At 36.1% G+C, this 12802-nt stretch overlaps 1 pseudogene; it reads right to left on the bottom strand.

Moving 5' to 3' along the window:
- The window catches only part of LOC142347981 (uncharacterized), a 22018-nt pseudogene extending 11423 nt beyond the window's left edge, over positions 1 to 10595 (bottom strand).
- Positions 10596 to 12802: the final 2207 nt, after the last annotated feature.

The following is a 12802-nucleotide window of genomic DNA, read 5'->3' as shown; positions in this document are numbered from 1 at the left end:
CTCGAAAAGATGATCAACACGAGTGAATTTGCGCAGAAAACAATTTCTTCTTATAAACTTATTTTGCAAAGGGTTCAGCACATTCAGTTCCGATTTTGAAGTACAACAGTACACTAAAATTCCTTACAGCATTTTAGGCTTGATGTATACATTGTAGAAAATTAGCAAGTCCTGTTTATTTAGAAACCCACTCATCGAATAAGTCAAACCAACCAACTTGGATATAGAGCAGTGTAGACTGTTAATATGAGACTTATACATCAAGAGTTTATCAACTTTGACTTCTAAATATTTCACACTCGATACTGAAAGAAGAGTTTCAGATTTGAGTTAACAATCGACAATTTTTTTCTAATGTTTCTTCGGTCTTGTTTTCGTTTAAAGTAATTTCATTCGATTTCATCCATTCATTGAAGTTCATGTTTTACACTGTTGGTGTCATTATTCGGCATGTGAAAAAAAAACAAAAGTATCATTAGCAAATAGCAATACTTTAGAATTTTGACAGACGTGATGAAAATCATTGATGTAGATGATAAAACGTAGAAGTCTTAGAACAGATCCCTGAGGCACTCAACAATTAGATGGAAGAGCTGCAGAGATACTGGACCTGGCCTTAAAAACTGTGCGATCTCTTTTCTAAATAACTCGACAGCTAGAATAGAGGATAACCACAATTTGTGAATGATTCTGATTTTTTTATTAGTATAGAATGATCAACCGTGTCAATGCTTTCTCTCAGTCAAAAAAATATGGCTTTTGTAGGTTCATAACAATTCGTCGAGTCATGTTGAATAGTTTCAGTAATATAAACTAAGGTATCTACAGTCGACTTTTTAGGCCTAAACCCGAATTGATTACAAAAATAGGAAGTAAGTATGTAAAGTAGTCTAACAATCGGTTGCATAAAACCCGCTGGAAAATTTTGCTTACAAAAGGAGACAAAAAATCGGCCGGTAATTGTTAGGATTACCTTTGCTTCTTTTTTGTGTAGCGGCAATAGCTTTGCACAATTGTACTCTGCGAATATATTCAGTTAATAAATTCAACAGCGGACAGCTGAGCACGTTTCCTAGTATTTAAATTACCACAGTGGTTATGTCATCGGCACGAGAGGAGGTATTTGCTCGCAAAGAATCTATTATTTCTTCCCTTTTGCTAGAGGTTACAGGTTTGAATGACATTGAAAAATCAACATTATTGAGAGCAACAGGTTCGCGGTGACTGATATCATCCAAGAGCTGCGGATCAAAGCTAGATAAAAATTCTTTGAATACCGAAGCAATATCAACATCAACGTTGACTATGTTTTCATTGACAGAAATCTCATTTGGTATTGATGGTTTCGTGTTTTGCCTTTAACCAAGTTCATGTGACAAAAATTTCTAACTCTTTTCAATTTCCATACTCTTTTCAGTTTGGGTTGCATAATAATCTTTTTTTTTGCAGATCGAAATGATGTGGTAACTAAATTTTAAATAGGCATGTATTTTTCTGCTCGAATTCTATAAGTGGGATAACTTGCTCCCGAATATGGTTGCGCTTCGACATAAGGTTTTTGAGTAAACTAGTTGTCCATTGGGTTGATTGTTCAGATTTTCGCTTGAAAAGACGCTGGGGAGCGAAAATGTTTACAGCATTTTGTATAGTGCACGTCATTGATTTGATTTCCACCCTGTCTAAGTTATCAATATGCTCGAAAACCGTTCCAATTTTTTTATATTAGATAATTTTCTATATTCGAAGGAAATTGGATCCCTTTTACAGTTGAAAAAAAAAGATCAACAAAGACAGGAAAAAGATTTGTTATAGAAGACCCGATTACTCCAGATTTTTTTCATTTTGAAGAATGTATATACGTTGAGATGTGATCAAGCAAGGAGGAAGAATTTTTGGTAACTCTTGTTGGATTTTGAATACCTTGCTGGAAGCTATGGCTACTAATTAAATACTTTGCGAAGGATCAGATGATTAAAGTTTTTCAATGTTTAAATTACCCAAGACAATACACTTCCGATTTCCGCCAGCTACAGATTCCATTAAGGTCGAACACTTCAACAAAGTGGGCAGCTTTTGAATTAGCAGGCGATAGACGATCAGAATGCCCAATTTGATATAGGCGATGAGACGAACTTCAACGCTGATACACCCTCTAAAGGTTATCTTTGCCTCTTCAGTGGAGTCCTCTAAAACAGTCGAAGTGCATTCGTAAACAAGTATCACTTTACCTCTTTCTCTGGTTCGATTATTTTGAAACATTAATTTGCACTCAAACAACATTGAGTTTTTATGGTCCAGGTAATCCAGTCAAGTTTCAAATGAAACTGTGACATTCGGTTTGATTTTTAAATAATTTAGAAACTGAAGCAATTAATTCATCATAATGGCACTCGAGAGAGCAAATGCTAAAGTGGAGCACCCGACATAATTTATATAAAAAAGTGAGCACCGAGTTGACTTTTAGATTGGAATCTGGTTGAGATATCACTGTGCTGCTGCAGAAAATACGTAGAGGAAAACTGCTGCGAAAAGCAACTTCAAATTTCGTTGAAGTAAAAGTTGAGAGGATGGCCACCATAAAAGAGATTGCTTCGTTTCTCCAACTTTTTTGTTCTTCTTCCATGTAAGGAAAATTTTGTCTTCTTTGGTTCTCAGTGATTCTTTTCAGCAGTTTTTATCATGTTGAAGATTTCTGACATTTGCGTTTGACAGATTTTTCTTGTTCTGAAAGATACTGATTTTTGCAAAACGCCTCGACTCAAAGCTTCGGCCCATACTGAAGAGCAAAACAACAGAAGGAAAAATTTGCGCATCAGTGGTATTCTTGAAGCCACGTTCATTGACCAGAATGGAACTACTTGCCCTGAGACATCTCAGGCTAGCGTTCATACAGTTGTCAAACTTGGAAGATTCTTTCAAAGCGAAATAACTGAGCAAGATATCTCAATTGCGTTTTGTTAGCCGCGATATCAATGCTTTGCTCAGGCTTGTCCTATAGCTCTCTCTATATTATACAAGGGCAGCAGTCACCATAGATTTAGGACTTGATCCTGATTGTTTGCTAAAGAATTTGCATCGACTTCTCAAGAGACACCTTGATAGTGGATTCCACAGTTTTTTGTACAGTAGCTTAAATAACTTTAACCATTTCCTCGTTGTTTTCACGAGCTTTAGGTAGGGGACTTAGCACATATGCGGTTCTCTTCTCACCAGTTGCTGTTGGTCGTGGCGTTGGCATTTGCATCGAAAAGGTTGGCTGTGGATAACTCGTTTCATGCGTCCCAATTTCAGGAGTTTGAAATTCAGGGATCTCAATTTCAAAGGAAGAGGGCGTTTTCTTCATCTCGTTCTCTATTTAATGAGTTTATCAAAAACAATTAGACTAGAAATTGAAGTTTAGCGTGAAATATTTCAACAGTAAAATTAATTTTTGTAATTGGTGACCAGGGATTCCAAAAATGGACCTTAGTGAACTGGCTATGATTAAATTTACCAATAACAAAAAGATGGTTATATTCCAAAATTATGTTGATCAACTTTGTTCGACTGGTTTCTCCAATGACGCTGTTTGCTCAAAAAGATCTATTGCATTTCGCATCCGAGCAAGTTCTTTTTACGCAACCTTTTAAATATATGTACTGTTGTAAAGCGCGTTACTATGTGAAATAAAGCACTTGTGCTTGGTGTAAAAGGTTATATACCCACTAAGCTGGTGTTGGGTGGGGTGGGGGCAGAATAGATCAGCTCTGATGAAAGGATGTGAAAATGAACACCATCGTCCATTTTTAACGTTTTTCTACAATTACTGCTTTAAAAATTCTGGTTTACAAAATTTTTAGTGTATAATACTTTTGGTCAAAGAAAAGCAAAGGATAGACTCCAATAGGGGGTACGAACAGAATTTGGGTTCAAAAAGTTTGCAGCTGGTCATATTTACTTTGCCCTCGTGAAAAATGGAGTAGACTAAATTATAGCTACTTTTAGAATAAAAATTATTGCGGTTAACGAGATATTGAATTTGAAACAAGTAGTTAGTTATACAGTCAACACTATCTGATGTAGCGTATATTTGTATGCACAACTAGTGTAAATAAATAATCTTATCTTAGTTCTTACTGCTCGAGCTGTGTCGCTAAGCATTGAACCCCCGCGCTCAGCCGAGCTCGTTGTTATGTGCGGATTTTCCTCTGCTTCCAGTTTCGAACCGCCACTTAGTGGATTTTATCCACGCAGATTTGAAAAAAGTTCTTCTACTACAAATTTGCTGCTTTTTATAGTGACGTTTTTTAGTCTGAATGGTTGATCACTATGTCGACATATGTTAAGGCAATAGCACAGTATGTTTGCATCAGATAACAGAACAAATACTTGTTTTGTATCGATTGTGGCACTACTACACTATTTGCTGATCTGAAGGTAGAGAGGTAAAAGGTCAATGAAGTAAATAAAGTTTTGTGAACTCTGATTTATCAAATTTCCTTAATGGTTTCTGAAATAAATGATAGGAAAACAGCAAAAATGAGCCAAATACGACAGAACTTGGTGAAGTTCTCCTCTCGCAGTATTTTGCTAGATCCCTTTTGATCCTGCAAATTTTTGTGTTTTCACAAAATAAACCGTTGTCTCGCAAGTTTCTACATGATGGCGTTTGTCACGGTAAAATTTTCAATACATTACAATTGTTATAATAATGCCAGAAGGACTCCCTCCTTTTTGAGGCTATGGCATAACAAACTTTAGTCGAACAAACTGCTCCCGGAAAGCAATGGCTCATGGGGGGCTTTATATAGATTAATTTAGGTTAGGTTCTTAAAATTCTGAAAAGCGATCTATATCATACAAAAATTATGAACTCAAGCGTGAAAAATCTGTCGAGAAGACGAATGATGTTCAAAAAATAAAATTGTCCAAGCAACAATTTTGCATGAAAGAGACGCGAATGGCTACAGAAATTGCTTCGAACTCCCTTTGACCTCAAACACCAATTTCAGTTTTACTTTTTTATTTGAACACGATAAAACATCACGGTTGTCCCGGGTCGAGGTTTTTTGGTGAATTTTCGTAAGAAATGCGATGAATGCGGTGAATTTTTGTAAGAAATGCGGTGATTGCGGTGAATGCGGTGAAAAAAAATAATTCACCGCTTTTCACCGCATTTCTTACAAAAATTCACCACCAAATTCACCGCATTTCTTACAAAAATTCACTGCATAGACTATTTTGGCAAATTAATGTAAGAAATGCGGTGATTGCGGTGAAAAAAAATAATTCACCAATTTCACCGCATTTCTTACAAAAATTCAACGCGAAATTCACCGCATTTCTTACAAAAATTCACCGCATATGATTTCCAAAAGTTACTCAATCTGATTTAAATTCACTAGAAATTGCTAAGATGTACGTGGCAGTTGGCGCAGTGGACTGAGCAGTGGAAGGCATGCAGGAGGTCATAGGTTCGAACCCGTCTGGGGAAGCTTCTTTTTTGTAAGAATACTGAGAACGCGGTGAAAATAAATAATTCACCGCGATTCACCGCATTCACCGCAAAAAGATGTAAGAAATACGCGGTGAAAATTATTTTTTTTTCACCGCATTTCACCGCATTTCTTACGAAAATTCACCGCTAAACCTCGACCCGGGGTTCATCAGATTTTCATCCTTCTTCATGATCAGTTTTCCTACACTGTATACCTTTACAGTACCATTTTAACAAGATCACAGAATATTTGCACACGTAATATGGCAGGTCACTATACCAAAAACGTTATGTTCGATTTAGCTAAGCTGCACTAACTTTCATTTATTTGTGCAAGAGGCTCCCTTGCATTCGGCCTACTGTTCGCAGGAATCACACTTCCACTTTCACTAGACTGTCTGCTTTCCTCCTGTCTCGTAGGGGGGTTAATTTTCCTTTTCGCGCTCTTCTTCCTAGATCCTTCCGTGGAAAACACATCCGATAGTTGATCGCATGCCTCAGTGAAGTTGGTGTCCCAAATTAAAATCTGGTTGTCGCTTCCCGCAGAGGCGAATTGCTCCCCATTGCGAGTGAACGCAACTGCAGTGGCCGAATGAGGTTGATGTCCGTGCAAAGTGTAAATCAATCTAAAAATATTAAAAATTGTCAACATTGCTTGTTGTAAAACTATTGAATTTTAATCTTTCGAAGTATATGCATCGCATTGAAAAACTATTTGTCTGTCATTTATTTCAACATCAACTAACTTCGACCATTGGAAAAGTATTAACTTTAATATTTTTTTACTTCACCCATTAAGAGGGCAGGTTGATCAAAGTGAGTTTTCGCTTTATTAAATAATTGTAGGAAGAGAATCCGAAAGAGACCAAAAGCGCTGTTATAATTTGGGCATCTGATCGAGAATCAACTGAGCTTATGAACGTTTTGAGTCGTTCACGAATGCACCAATTTGCATATTTTTAAGTTATAATGTCCGAAAACTGACATTCGTTTTGTACAATTTCAATAAATTAACGAGTTATTTGCATCAGTGAATAATATATTTCAGCTAATGTTAAACTCTTTCCAGAACGACCGCACTCTTTGATCAGTACAGTATACTGCATCAAATATTAATAATAATAAAACCAATACTAACCTTCCTTCTTTTAAGTCGTGTATTTTCACAGTACAGTCACTGCTGGCCGAAATCAATACATCTCCGTTTGGGTGGAAATCCAGCGAATTGACACACATGTCGTGACTATGATAACTTTGCAGAAGTCTATTCACCCTGCAATCCCAAATCTTGATTCCCCCATTGGACAACCCGGTTGCTAGGCAACTACCCGTATTGTGGAATTTCACATCGTGCATGTGGTAGTCGTTGTCGTAAAACGTGTGAACACATTCCTTGGTTCGCATGTCCCAAATTTTAGTGGTTTTGTCGTCGCTACAAGATGCAATGATGTTGCTCTCCGGGGCAAAACGAGCTGCTCGAACCCAATTAGTATGTTGGTTTAAAGAGAATTGGAATTTCTGCCTGTGCACAGACCATATTTTTATGCTTTTATCGTCCGAAGCAGTCGCTAGATACTCGCCGTCTAACGAGAAGTCCACAGAGCGTACAGTAGCTGGAAACACATTAATGATATACTGTTTCCCATTATACCTCCCCTCCCCCGGGGGGCGAGTAGGTTGTTCAGTGGTGTAAGTACTTGAAGAATCCTATGGGTAATTAGAATATATATAGTTCCTATTTTCCTACAGGGATGTATCTATCAGTCAGTATTGTCAGCCGCTAATATGATCTACGGTATTGTTATAGAAAACTATAAGAACACTGTTTTCTGCAGGCGAGAACGCTTAGTTCTTTATACGCTTACCTAAGGAACTGGCAATTATACTTTATTGAATATCATTCACTCTGGTACCTTAAAGGTAAAATTGACAATTATGATTCTCAAATATACGTTTTATATTTATATTTGAGAGAGAATTATGCATATTTTTTTAGCTCAACCAATTTTAGTCCAACCTGAAATGAATAGTTAGCCCCTTCATATGAAATAGGCTCCACTGGTGGGTCTGGGATACGAAGAATTTTTTGTTTTCTTTCCTCAGATCTGATAAAAGTGAATACGTGGTTGATGCATGTGCAACAAACGCTTATATAAATGCTCAAGAAAAGTCGGAGTAAAAAACTCAAACTGAGGCCTCTGACTGAATTAGGCATTTGCCCCTTTATAGTAACAAAGCTGCTAAAAATTTTTTGATGACATTTTTTTATTTATTGTGTCAAACTCCGGGCATGCTACGAAGTGAGCCAAATGGATCTGACGCGTTGCATGGCTTGTTAGAGGGTTGAGAGAGATTAACCTATAAATAAATGATTTAAGAAATAAGCTTGACCTAGCTTAACAACAATTAAAACGTGCACAGACCATATTCAAGAGATGAAGCCTTCAGGAACAAGAAAGAATGTGAGAATGGGTTACAAGAGATCCCCGTTGTTCGAGATCTTAAAACCAGTTGGTGTTATGCTCATCGCAACTAGGAGACGCTGGTTCGAATCCAGTACTGGTCCTTTTTCATAGTATTTGCGCCTGCTTAGACCCCCTGACAGGTTACAGGCCCAAACCCTAGTCTCTGAACTTAACCGGAAAAGAGTGGAAAGATAGCTAAAAACCGAAGAAGGGTGAGTGTTAGCAGGTTGAGAGAGAACAACCTAATAAAAATTGTGAATAAGATAAGCTTGATGTAATTTATTAAGAAGCTCCACTTGTTCGATGCATACTTGGCTGGAGATAAAGTCTCAAATAACACGAAAGAACCTGAGAACTTGTTATGAGCGATGCCCAAGTTCGAGAACTTAAGAGCTGTTGGTGTAACTTAAGACCAAATGTAATTAATGCTCTAAGAAGCAATAAGGGGCGTATTGAAGTATAATTTCATCAATTAGGCTATCAGTGCTGAGCAAATCTTATTCCTATTTCAATTAAAATATAAGATTAACAACAAATTCAAATTGCTATTTTCAGTTGCCGAGATAACCGCCCCCACTTTTTGAACTACATCCCACAGTAGATGAGAGGCATGGAAATGTGCAGCGGCCCACTTTGCTTCTGGCAACCACTAGATTTCTTAAAATGACCTACTTTATTTGTTTGGTGCTATATGCTTTAAACTAAATTGAAAATTTCAAATACTTTGCGCACTCAATATTTTACAACTGAGAGGCTACTTAACCTAGGTGCCCAAAAAGAAACATGTTTCCTATTCGTTCTCATACAAATACTAGCGGGATTCATAATCGCTCAAGAATCTAATGCGGCACGTTTTCTTGACATCTCGTCACCTTTAACTTACCTGAGTGGGCTTTGAAAGCCGTGTTCTCCCCTTTGATAGAAGGAACCCACAAACGCACGCTTCTATCTCGAGAGGAGCTTGCAACCAGATGCCCAGTCGGGGAAAACTTCACTCCCGTCACTCCATCAGAATGACCTGAAACGTTTACTTGCACCAGGCGACGAGGTACAGGAGCAAAAAAAAAGTTAAAAACACTTTCAATTATATTATACATCTTGACATTACTAAAATTTGGAGAACCCCACTCGACAATATTGGTCAAAAAGGTTCCTGTTACTGCAGGAAATGACGATTTTTGAGCGGTACCTTTTAAGGAAAAAACAACTTTCTGAACAGTATTTCTTAGGAAATGACAGTTTTTAAGCGATATTTGTACGTAATGACCATTGTTTTGATATGTCAAAAACGCTCAAGTTATATATTTGGACATAAACATGTACCGTATAATAATGTCTATTATGTCTTATCATATTGCGACGAAGAGGAACACTTCCGAATTTAGTAGCGAAATTTAAGATTTATTCATCGGATGATATTTCAAGTATAAGAAGAGAAATTATTTCCGTTGTTTTTATCATAGCTCTACAAATAATACCGATATTGATTCAGCCTTGTGTCCTCATCTTCTGGAAAGACTTAGGGAGGCATTATTGTGCTTGCTAGTTATCCCAAAGTTTGCTAGTTTCCCAAATAATATCTTGGTTTTTTTTATGGTTTTTAAGAAAATAATTCAAATCAGGAAAACAAACTGCGGTGGCTAGCTCGTTCTCATGTGGTGTACGGGACCCTCGGGTGCACATTAGTTAATATAAATTATGTTTTCAGTTATTTACGAATGTGAATTCTTACAGTTATACAAGCGTCTATCATTGTTGCATACATAAACATTACGTAACTTGGTGTGCTAGTCTTGAATATTAAGTATAATGAACTTAATGATCGTTTGTCAACTCATTCTCCATTGAAATTGCATACATTACGGACAGTCATTCAATGCTGTCATTTTGTTCGACATTTTCATTTTCCTAGAAAAGCTTTAGCCTTGTACCTGAGAACCTGAACACTCTAGCTTGCGGAGACTTGAAGTTCCAGACCATAATGGTACCATCAAGAGAGGCAGAAGCCAGTTGTCTCCCATTTGGGTTGAAATCCACACTTGTAATTGCATCTTTGTGACCTTTGTAGTGTTGTGACACAGAAGGGTCGCAGAGGTCACTGGCAGCGGCCATTTTTGAAATGCTGAGATGTCAATATCAAAAAAATATATTTTTTGTAAAAGTATAAGAGCCAAATTTGGAGAACTAGTCAATTTAAATAGCCGGGCGCAAGGTTGTTTATGACTATTGGAATTAGTATATAGACAAGGTTGATATTCAGAATTAGTATTGGGACAGCCCAAAATTATATTTTTAAAAATATTACTAAGGTTTCAAGGTAACAATTTGGACTAATTCAATTGCGTTAACTCACAGTTAAGCCCTGAGTCAAGGTGACTTTTGATCAAAATGGAAGTCAAAATAGAACGGTACAAAAGTTTAGATAACAAGAAAATGGTTTCAATAGTTCCTTTAGAACAATAAAAAGATACTGCGTTAGATGTATTGACAAAATTTTTAATATGGTAGAAAAATTTCAAAAAAATAATTATATCTATGTGATGAAACAACCTCGTACGTGTATTCAATAAAAGTAAAAAATGGTTTTATTTCGTTTTTAGCAACAAACTAAAATGAAACGGTATAGTTTCAACGTAAGTTTGTTTTACTTTACTCAAAATGGTTGTACTCTAAAAATGAATCAGAATATGTGCGTTTTAATACTATTGTGTACAAACGACACTCATTTTTACACAGGTATGTAAAATGCGCATTGTTCAGCTGACGTTTTGTTCATACAGAATCCAATTAAATATTTATTTGGTGAGAAGATTTCTGGCACCTGATTTTCTGTAGTAACGCAGCTTTAGTTAATGCATTGTCAACGATGAATTGTATAGTTTAATTTAATGATAGTTTTTTTGTCCTGTGTATTGATTGAAGGGATAAAGGCGAGGAAAAGATCCATGAAAAGTTTTTTGACGAAATTTTTTTTGTAAGAAAAAAACTCCAATAAAGCGCCCCCGAGAATCGCCGTGAATAGTCAGTCCACTACGTACGTCTAAACGTAGTCAAATAGAACAGACTTTAAAAAGTGTTCTAAATTTCAACAGAGGATCTATCCATTAATTCTCAGTGAATGCAATAGTTGATTCGACAAGCACGAGTTACCACCTTTTAGTATGTCACAAAGATTATAGTTCTTTATGTGCATTTTTTTTCATTATGATTATACTGAGGTCAGAGTTCACCCAGGCTAAACTTATCCTGTATAGTCTGAAAATTACTTATATCACAAAATTAGGCCTGAGCACAGTAATGTCATACTTTTATAGCTTTTACCTGGTAATTACTATAGTAGAATACACGCTCTTTTTACTTAAGCTAATTTGCAGGAAATTACCACAAAGACCATTTAGCATAGTGGTTACGACTGGCTACGCAAATTAAATGTTACAAGTACCCACGCGGAAGTTGGAATTTCATATAAAGCAAACCCTGTTGCCAGGAATTAAGTTGAACATAATGGTTTTTATGTATTAAATTTTACTCAAAATTGAGACTGGCCAGTTTGAATTTTGACACGAACAGTGTAGTGGCCATCCTTAAAAAACAGAATGTCTCTAGACAAGTTCTGCGTTGATTTGCTCTGCCGCCAACCTCCGTATGATCTCCTGGTTATTATACAAGGAACATGTACTGGAAACCACATTCCAACACTGTTCAGTAGCATGACGCCATATTTGAGGAATCTCATTTTAAAGAACAATGTAAGATATGCAAAACATCTTCAAGACTGATTCAGTCTACAGATATTCTGTTCCTTTTTATGATGGCCAGCACTCTGCTCATGTCACAAATTACATTGGCCAGTCTTGGTTGTGAGTAAAATATAATGCATGAAAACAATATATTCAGCTTATTTCCCGGCAACACGGTTTGTTTTATATGCAATTCCAACTTACGCGTGAATGATTGTAACATTTAAATTGCGTAGCCAGTCGTAACCACTATGCTAAATGGTTTTTTTGGTAATATCTTGCAAAATAGCTTAAGTAAAAAGAGTGTGTATATTACTATAGTAATTACCAGGTAAAAGCTATAATAGTATGACATTACTCTGCTCAGATTTAATTTTGAGGTATGGGTAATTTTCAGACTATACAAATTAAGTTTAGCCTGGCCTCAATAAAATTATAATTAAGAAAAACTGCAGATAAAGAAACTTTAAAATATTCTAGAGATGCAATGTTTCAGAATTGATTAAATTTTTTACACTTGAAATGTGCTGGTTCAGCAACAAAATGCTCTGATACTCAAGTCTGGGTAGATCAAAAACTCATCTTATTTACTTCAATTAAATTCAGCGTGAAGTTCATGGTTGTTTTAAAACTTTTATTAAAAATAAATGATTATCAGGGAGTGACAAAACATTTATTAGAGTCTATTATTGCCGGTAATCAAATATGATCATATATGACTACTGTAATTTTTGTATGACCAGCAAACATCCAATCTCAGCATTTCTGTTTTGACTCAAGTGAATTTTGTATTTTTTGGTCCACTGGGCTCAGTAAACCATAATCATTTATGAACAAATTACATCAGGTTTTTTCGCCGAAGTTTGTTGGTCTAGCTTAATAAGATATGAGACTTGATATTGCCATGAATATACACCAATTCAAGTATAGATGTTAGCACTTACGTTTCCTTGTTTTGTTCTTCAAGTATATAAATTTAAATTATAAAGTACATATGATAAATTTTAGCAATTTGAGGAACAAATTACGAGGGTTCTAGGCGTTTTCAACTGTCGTTTTTTAAGCATAGAACCAGTTTCTGGTGAGAAATTGATAAAAAAAGTTTCGTTCTGAGGTTCCGA

The sequence above is a fragment of the Convolutriloba macropyga genome, chromosome 10 (assembly GCF_964194025.1).
Source record: "Convolutriloba macropyga chromosome 10, txConMacr16.3, whole genome shotgun sequence".
Taxonomy (NCBI): Eukaryota; Metazoa; Xenacoelomorpha; order Acoela; family Convolutidae; genus Convolutriloba; species Convolutriloba macropyga.
Note: the sequence above shows the minus strand (reverse complement) of the source record. Positions and strands in the feature narration are given on the sequence as shown.